Here is a 10,163-nt window from a genome sequence, read left to right as displayed (position 1 = left end):
GTCAAAACAACGGTATACCTGTCAAAACATCAGTATACCTAACAAAACATCGGTATACCTGTCAAAACATCAGTATATCTGTCAAAACATCAGTATATCTGTCAAAACATCAGTATACCTGTCAAAACATCAGTATACCTGTCAAAACATCAGTATACCTGTCAAAACATCAGTATACCTGTCAAAACATCGGTATGTCTGTCAAAACATCGGTATACCTGTCAAAACATCGGTATGTCTGTCAAAACATCGGTATACCTGTCAAAACATCAGTATACCTGTCAAAACATTAGTATACCTGTCAAAACATCGGTATGTCTGTCAAAACATCAGTAAATCTGTCAAAACATCAGTATGTCTGTCAAAACATCGGTATATCTGTCAAAACATCAATATACCTGTCAAAACATTGGTATACCTGTCAAAACATCGGTATGTCTGTCAAAACATCAGTATACCTGTCAAAACATCAGTATATCTGTCAAAACATCAGTATACCTGTCAAAACATCAGTATATCTGTCAAAACATCAGTATACCTGTCAAAACATCGGTATACCTGTCAAAACATCAGTATGTCTGTCAAAACATCGGTATACCTGTCAAAACATCAGTATACCTGTCAAAACATCGGTATACCTGTCAAAACATCAGTATATCTGTCAAAACATCAGTATACCTGTCAAAACATCAGTATACCTGTCAAAACATCAGTATACCTGTCAAAACATCAGTATACCTGTCAAAACATCAGTATACCTGTCAAAACATCAGTATACCTGTCAAAACATCGGTATGTCTGTCAAAACATCGGTATACCTGTCAAAACATCGGTATGTCTGTCAAAACATCGGCATACCTGTCAAAACATCAGTATACCTGTCAAAACATTAGTATACCTGTCAAAACATCGGTATGTCTGTCAAAACATCAGTAAATCTGTCAAAACATCAGTATGTCTGTCAAAACATCGGTATATCTGTCAAAACATCAATATACCTGTCAAAACATCGGTATACCTGTCAAAACATCAGTATATCTGTCAAAACATCAGTATACATGTCAAAACATCAGTATACCTGTCAAAACATCAGTATACCTGTCAAAACATCGGTATGTCTGTCAAAACATCGGTATACCTGTCAAAACCTCGGTATGTCTGTCAAAACATCAGTATACCTGTCAAAACATCGGTATACCTGTCAAAACATCGGTATATCTGTCAAAACATCAGTATACCTGTCAAAACATCAGTATACCTGTCAAAACATCAGTATACCTGTCAAAACATCAGTATACCTGTCAAAACATCGGTATGTCTGTCAAAACATCGGTATACCTGTCAACACCTCGGTATGTCTGTCAAAACATCGGTATACCTGTCAAAACTTCAGTATACCTGTCAAAACATTAGTATACCTGTCAAAACATCGGTATGTCTGTCAAAACATCAGTATACCTGTCAAAACATTGGTATACCTGTCAAAACATCGGTATGTCTGTCAAAACATCAGTATACCTGTCAAAACATCAGTATATCTGTCAAAACATCAGTATACCTGTCAAAACATCGGTATACCTGTCAAAACATCGGTATACCTGTCAAAACATCAGTATACCTGTCAAAACATCAGTATATCTGTCAAAACATCAGTATACCTGACAAAACATCGGTATACCTGTCAAAACATCAGTATGTCTGTCAAAACATCGGTATACCTGTCAAAACATCAATATACCTGTCAAAACATCGGTATACCTGTCAAAACATCAGTATATCTGTCAAAACATCAGTATACATGTCAAAACATCAGTATACATGTCAAAACATCAGTATACCTGTCAAAACATCAGTATACCTGTCAAAACATCGGTATACCTGTCAAAACCTCGGTATGTCTGTCAAAACATCAGTATACCTGTCAAAACATCAGTATACCTGTCAAAACATCGGTATACCTGTCAAAACATCGGTATGTCTGTCAAAACATCGGTATACCTGTCAAAACATCAGTATATCTGTCAAAACATCAGTATACCTGTCAAAACATCAGTATACCTGTCAAAACATCAATATACCTGTCAAAACATCGGTATGTCTGTCAAAACCTCGGTTTACCTGTCAAAATATCAGTATATCTGTCAAAACATCAGTATACCTGTCAAAACATCAGTATACCTGTCAAAACATCAGTATACCTGTCAAAACATCGGTATGTCTGTCAAAACCTCGGTTTACCTGTCAAAATATCAGTATACCTGTCAAAACATCAGTATACCTGTCAAAACATCAGTATACCTGTCAAAACATCGGTATACCTGTCAAAACATCGGTATATCTGTCAAAACATCGGTATACCTGTCAAAACATCAGTATACCTGTCAAAACATCAGTATACCTGTCAAAACATCAGTATACCTGTCAAAACATCGGTATGTCTGTCAAAACATCGGTATACCTGTCAAAACCTCGGTATGTCTGTCAAAACATCGGTATACCTGTCAAAACTTCAGTATACCTGTCAAAACATTAGTATACCTGTCAAAACATCGGTATGTCTGTCAAAACATCAGTATACCTGTCAAAACATTGGTATACCTGTCAAAACATCGGTATGTCTGTCAAAACATCAGTATACCTGTCAAAACATCAGTATATCTGTCAAAACATCAGTATACCTGTCAAAACATCGGTATACCTGTCAAAACATCGGTATACCTGTCAAAACATCAGTATACCTGTCAAAACATCAGTATATCTGTCAAAACATCAGTATACCTGACAAAACATCGGTATACCTGTCAAAACATCAGTATGTCTGTCAAAACATCGGTATACCTGTCAAAACATCAATATACCTGTCAAAACATCGGTATACCTGTCAAAACATCAGTATATCTGTCAAAACATCAGTATACATGTCAAAACATCAGTATACATGTCAAAACATCAGTATACCTGTCAAAACATCAGTATACCTGTCAAAACATCGGTATACCTGTCAAAACCTCGGTATGTCTGTCAAAACATCAGTATACCTGTCAAAACATCAGTATACCTGTCAAAACATCGGTATACCTGTCAAAACATCGGTATGTCTGTCAAAACATCGGTATACCTGTCAAAACATCAGTATATCTGTCAAAACATCAGTATACATGTCAAAACATCAGTATACCTGTCAAAACATCAGTATACCTGTCAAAACATCGGTATGTCTGTCAAAACATCGGTATACCTGTCAAAACCTCGGTATGTCTGTCAAAACATCAGTATACCTGTCAAAACATCGGTATACCTGTCAAAACATCGGTATATCTGTCAAAACATCAGTATACCTGTCAAAACATCAGTATACCTGTCAAAACATCAGTATACCTGTCAAAACATCGGTATGTCTGTCAAAACATCGGTATACCTGTCAAAACCTCGGTATGTCTGTCAAAACATCGGTATACCTGTCAAAACATCAGTATACCTGTCAAAACATTAGTATACCTGTCAAAACATCGGTATGTCTGTCAAAACATCAGTATACCTGTCAAAACATTGGTATACCTGTCAAAACATCGGTATGTCTGTCAAAACATCAGTATACCTGTCAAAACATCAGTATATCTGTCAAAACATCAGTATACCTGTCAAAACATCAGTATATCTGTCAAAACATCAGTATACCTGTCAAAACATCGGTATACCTGTCAAAACATCAGTATGTCTGTCAAAACAACGGTATACCTGTCAAAACATCAGTATACCTAACAAAACATCGGTATACCTGTCAAAACATCAGTATATCTGTCAAAACATCAGTATATCTGTCAAAACATCAGTATACCTGTCAAAACATCAGTATACCTGTCAAAACATCAGTATACCTGTCAAAACATCAGTATACCTGTCAAAACATCGGTATGTCTGTCAAAACATCGGTATACCTGTCAAAACATCGGTATGTCTGTCAAAACATCGGTATACCTGTCAAAACATCAGTATACCTGTCAAAACATTAGTATACCTGTCAAAACATCGGTATGTCTGTCAAAACATCAGTAAATCTGTCAAAACATCAGTATGTCTGTCAAAACATCGGTATATCTGTCAAAACATCAATATACCTGTCAAAACATTGGTATACCTGTCAAAACATCGGTATGTCTGTCAAAACATCAGTATACCTGTCAAAACATCAGTATATCTGTCAAAACATCAGTATACCTGTCAAAACATCAGTATATCTGTCAAAACATCAGTATACCTGTCAAAACATCGGTATACCTGTCAAAACATCAGTATGTCTGTCAAAACATCGGTATACCTGTCAAAACATCAGTATACCTGTCAAAACATCGGTATACCTGTCAAAACATCAGTATATCTGTCAAAACATCAGTATACCTGTCAAAACATCAGTATACCTGTCAAAACATCAGTATACCTGTCAAAACATCAGTATACCTGTCAAAACATCAGTATACCTGTCAAAACATCGGTATGTCTGTCAAAACATCGGTATACCTGTCAAAACATCGGTATGTCTGTCAAAACATCGGCATACCTGTCAAAACATCAGTATACCTGTCAAAACATTAGTATACCTGTCAAAACATCGGTATGTCTGTCAAAACATCAGTAAATCTGTCAAAACATCAGTATGTCTGTCAAAACATCGGTATATCTGTCAAAACATCAATATACCTGTCAAAACATCGGTATACCTGTCAAAACATCAGTATATCTGTCAAAACATCAGTATACATGTCAAAACATCAGTATACCTGTCAAAACATCAGTATACCTGTCAAAACATCGGTATGTCTGTCAAAACATCGGTATACCTGTCAAAACCTCGGTATGTCTGTCAAAACATCAGTATACCTGTCAAAACATCGGTATACCTGTCAAAACATCGGTATATCTGTCAAAACATCAGTATACCTGTCAAAACATCAGTATACCTGTCAAAACATCAGTATACCTGTCAAAACATCAGTATACCTGTCAAAACATCGGTATGTCTGTCAAAACATCGGTATACCTGTCAAAACCTCGGTATGTCTGTCAAAACATCGGTATACCTGTCAAAACTTCAGTATACCTGTCAAAACATTAGTATACCTGTCAAAACATCGGTATGTCTGTCAAAACATCAGTATACCTGTCAAAACATTGGTATACCTGTCAAAACATCGGTATGTCTGTCAAAACATCAGTATACCTGTCAAAACATCAGTATATCTGTCAAAACATCAGTATACCTGTCAAAACATCGGTATACCTGTCAAAACATCGGTATACCTGTCAAAACATCAGTATACCTGTCAAAACATCAGTATATCTGTCAAAACATCAGTATACCTGACAAAACATCGGTATACCTGTCAAAACATCAGTATGTCTGTCAAAACATCGGTATACCTGTCAAAACATCAATATACCTGTCAAAACATCGGTATACCTGTCAAAACATCAGTATATCTGTCAAAACATCAGTATACATGTCAAAACATCAGTATACATGTCAAAACATCAGTATACCTGTCAAAACATCAGTATACCTGTCAAAACATCGGTATACCTGTCAAAACCTCGGTATGTCTGTCAAAACATCAGTATACCTGTCAAAACATCAGTATACCTGTCAAAACATCGGTATACCTGTCAAAACATCGGTATGTCTGTCAAAACATCGGTATACCTGTCAAAACATCAGTATATCTGTCAAAACATCAGTATACCTGTCAAAACATCAGTATACCTGTCAAAACATCAATATACCTGTCAAAACATCGGTATGTCTGTCAAAACCTCGGTTTACCTGTCAAATTTTCAGTATATCTGTCAAAACATCAGTATACCTGTCAAAACATCAGTATACCTGTCAAAACATCAGTATACCTGTCAAAACATCGGTATGTCTGTCAAAACCTCGGTTTACCTGTCAAAATATCAGTATACCTGTCAAAACATCAGTATACCTGTCAAAACATCAGTATACCTGTCAAAACATCGGTATACCTGTCAAAACATCGGTATATCTGTCAAAACATCGGTATACCTGTCAAAACATCAGTATACCTGTCAAAACATCAGTATACCTGTCAAAACATCAGTATACCTGTCAAAACATCGGTATGTCTGTCAAAACATCGGTATACCTGTCAAAACCTCGGTATGTCTGTCAAAACATCGGTATACCTGTCAAAACTTCAGTATACCTGTCAAAACATTAGTATACCTGTCAAAACATCGGTATGTCTGTCAAAACATCAGTATACCTGTCAAAACATTGGTATACCTGTCAAAACATCGGTATGTCTGTCAAAACATCAGTATACCTGTCAAAACATCAGTATATCTGTCAAAACATCAGTATACCTGTCAAAACATCGGTATACCTGTCAAAACATCGGTATACCTGTCAAAACATCAGTATACCTGTCAAAACATCAGTATATCTGTCAAAACATCAGTATACCTGACAAAACATCGGTATACCTGTCAAAACATCAGTATGTCTGTCAAAACATCGGTATACCTGTCAAAACATCAATATACCTGTCAAAACATCGGTATACCTGTCAAAACATCAGTATATCTGTCAAAACATCAGTATACATGTCAAAACATCAGTATACATGTCAAAACATCAGTATACCTGTCAAAACATCAGTATACCTGTCAAAACATCGGTATACCTGTCAAAACCTCGGTATGTCTGTCAAAACATCAGTATACCTGTCAAAACATCAGTATACCTGTCAAAACATCGGTATACCTGTCAAAACATCGGTATGTCTGTCAAAACATCGGTATACCTGTCAAAACATCAGTATATCTGTCAAAACATCAGTATACCTGTCAAAACATCAGTATACCTGTCAAAACATCAATATACCTGTCAAAACATCGGTATGTCTGTCAAAACCTCGGTTTACCTGTCAAAATATCAGTATATCTGTCAAAACATCAGTATACCTGTCAAAACATCAGTATACCTGTCAAAACATCAGTATACCTGTCAAAACATCGGTATGTCTGTCAAAACCTCGGTTTACCTGTCAAAATATCAGTATACCTGTCAAAACATCAGTATACCTGTCAAAACATCAGTATACCTGTCAAAACATCAGTATACCTGTCAAAACATCGGTATATGTGTGTTCATCCGATCATGGAATAAAGCCTGAACTAAGAAGATATATATCCCTGTCTGTTGAGTTCTGCAACCTGTTTACCATGAATGAGTCCTTTCTGGAAAGTTATTTATTGGGTAAGCCCTATCGCTAGATATCCAATAGTATTTGAACCCAGGTCTGTAGTCTGGCTGGAGTACACTAATATGATAATGCAAAACCATAAATACCCCAGCATAACCTAAACAGCTTCTAATGGTGTTATTCAAATCAACCTAAACGGCTTCTAATGGTGTTATTCAAATCAACCTAAACGGCTTCTAATGGTGTTATTCAAATCAACCTAAACGGCTTCTAATGGTGTTATTCAAATCAACCTTAACGGCTTCTAATGGTGTTATTCAAATCAACCTAAACAGCTTCTAATGGTGTTATTCAAATCAACCTAAACAGCTTCTAATGGTGTTATTCAAATCAACCTAAACGGCTTCTAATGGTGTTATTCAAATCAACCTAAACAGCTTCTAATGGTGTTATTCAAATCAACCTAAACGGCTTCTAATGGTGTTATTCAAATCAACCTAAACGGCTTCTAATGGTGTTATTCAAATCAACCTAAACGGCTTCTAATGGTGTTATTCAAATCAACCTAAACGGCTTCTAATGGTGTTATTCAAATCAACCTAAACGGCTTCTAATGGTGTTATTCAAATCAACCTAAACGGCTTCTAATGGTGTTATTCAAATCAACCTAAACGGCTTCTAATGGTGTTATTCAAATCAACCTAAACGGCTTCTAATGGTGTTATTCAAATCAACCTAAACGGCTTCTAATGGTGTTATTCAAATCAACCTAAACGGCTTCTAATGGTGTTATTCAAATCAACCTAAACGGCTTCTAATGGTGTTATTCAAATCAACCTAAACGGCTTCTAATGGTGTTATTCAAATCAACCTAAACGGCTTCTAATGGTGTTATTCAAATCAACCTAAACGGCTTCTAATGGTGTTATTCAAATCAACCTAAACAGCTTCTAATGGTGTTATTCAAATCAACCTAAACGGCTTCTAATGGTGTTATTCAAATCAACCTAAACGGCTTCTAATGGTGTTATTCAAATCAACCTAAACAGCTTCTAATGGTGTTATTCAAAACAGCAACTTCAAGTTCAAGTTTATTTTTTCATATGCACAGGATACACATGGTGTAGACACTCCAATTAAATGCTTACCGGCAGGTTCCCAACAACAAGAAAGTAGTCGACAGCACATGAATAGCGTCAGGGCCCACCTTGAACAAGCTGCTCCAACACAGCTGCTATAAGGGCCCACCTTGAACAAACTGCTCCAACACAGCTGCTATAAGGGCCCACCTTGAACAAACTGCTCCAACACTGCTGCCATAAGGGCCCACCTTGAACAAACTGCTCCAACACTGCTGCTATAAGGGCCCACCTTGAACAAACTGCCCCAACACTGCTGCCATAAGGGCCCACCTTGAACAAGCTGCTCCAACACTGCTGCTATAAGGGCCCACCTTGAACAAGCTGCTCCAACACTGCTGCCATAAGGGCCCACCTTGAACAAGCTGCTCCAACACTGCTGCCATAAGGGCCCACCTTGAACAAGCTGCTCCAACACTGCTGCCATAAGGGCCCACCTTGAACAAACTGCTCCAACACTGCTGCTATAAGGGCCCACCTTGAACAAGCTGCTCCAACACTGCTGCCATAAGGGCCCACCTTGAACAAACTGCTCCAACACTGCTGCCATAAGGGCCCACCTTGAACAAACTGCTCCAACACTGCTGCCATAAGGGCCCACCTTGAACAAACTGCTCCAACACTGCTGCTATAAGGGCCCACCTTGAACAAGCTGCTCCAACACTGCTGCTATAAGGGCCCACCTTGAACAAACTGCTCCAACACTGCTGCTATAAGGGCCCACCTTGAACAAGCTGCTCCAACACTGCTGCTATAAGGGCCCACCTTGAACAAACTGCTCCAACACTGCTGCCATAAGGGCCCACCTTGAACAAGCTGCTCCAACACTGCTGCCATAAGGGCCCACCTTGAACAAACTGCTCCAACACTGCTGCCATAAGGGCCCACCTTGAACAAACTGCTCCAACACTGCTGCCATAAGGGCCCACCTTGAACAAGCTGCTCCAACACTGCTGCCATAAGGGCCCACCTTGAACAAACTGCTCCAACACTGCTGCTATAAGGGCCCACCTTGAACAAACTGCTCCAACACTGCTGCCATAAGGGCCCACCTTGAACAAACTGCTCCAACACTGCTGCCATAAGGGCCCACCTTGAACAAACTGCTCCAACACTGCTGCCATAAGGGCCCACCTTGAACAAGCTGCTCCAACACTGCTGCTATAAGGGCCCACCTTGAACAAACTGCTCCAACACTGCTGCCATAAGGGCCCACCTTGAACAAGCTGCTCCAACACTGCTGCTATAAGGGCCCACCTTGAACAAACTGCTCCAATACTGCTGCCATAAGGGCCCACCTTGAACAAACTGCTCCAACACTGCTGCCATAAGGGCCCACCTTGAACAAACTGCTCCAACACTGCTGCCATAAGGGCCCACCTTGAACAAACTGCTCCAACACTGCTGCCATAAGGGCCCACCTTGAACAAACTGCTCCAACACTGCTGCCATAAGGGCCCACCTTGAACAAACTGCTCCAACACTGCTGCCATAAGGGCCCACCTTGAACAAACTGCTCCAACACTGCTGCCATAAGGGCCCACCTTGAACAAACTGCTCCAACACTGCTGCTATAAGGGCCCACCTTGAACAAACTGCTCCAACACTGCTGCCATAAGGGCCACCTTGAACAAACTGCTCCAACACTGCTGCCATAAGGGCCCACCTTGAACAAGCTGCTCCAACACTGCTGCTATAAGGGCCCACCTTGAACAAACTGCTCCAATACTGCTGCCATAAGGGCCCACCTTGAACAAACTGCTCCAACACTGCTGCCATAAGGGCCCACCTTGAACAAACTGCT

The sequence above is a fragment of the Salvelinus fontinalis genome, chromosome 18 (genome assembly GCF_029448725.1).
Source record: "Salvelinus fontinalis isolate EN_2023a chromosome 18, ASM2944872v1, whole genome shotgun sequence".
NCBI lineage: Eukaryota > Metazoa > Chordata > Actinopteri > Salmoniformes > Salmonidae > Salvelinus > Salvelinus fontinalis.
The sequence above is the reverse complement of the archived record's forward strand: the minus strand, read 5'-3'. Positions refer to the sequence as shown.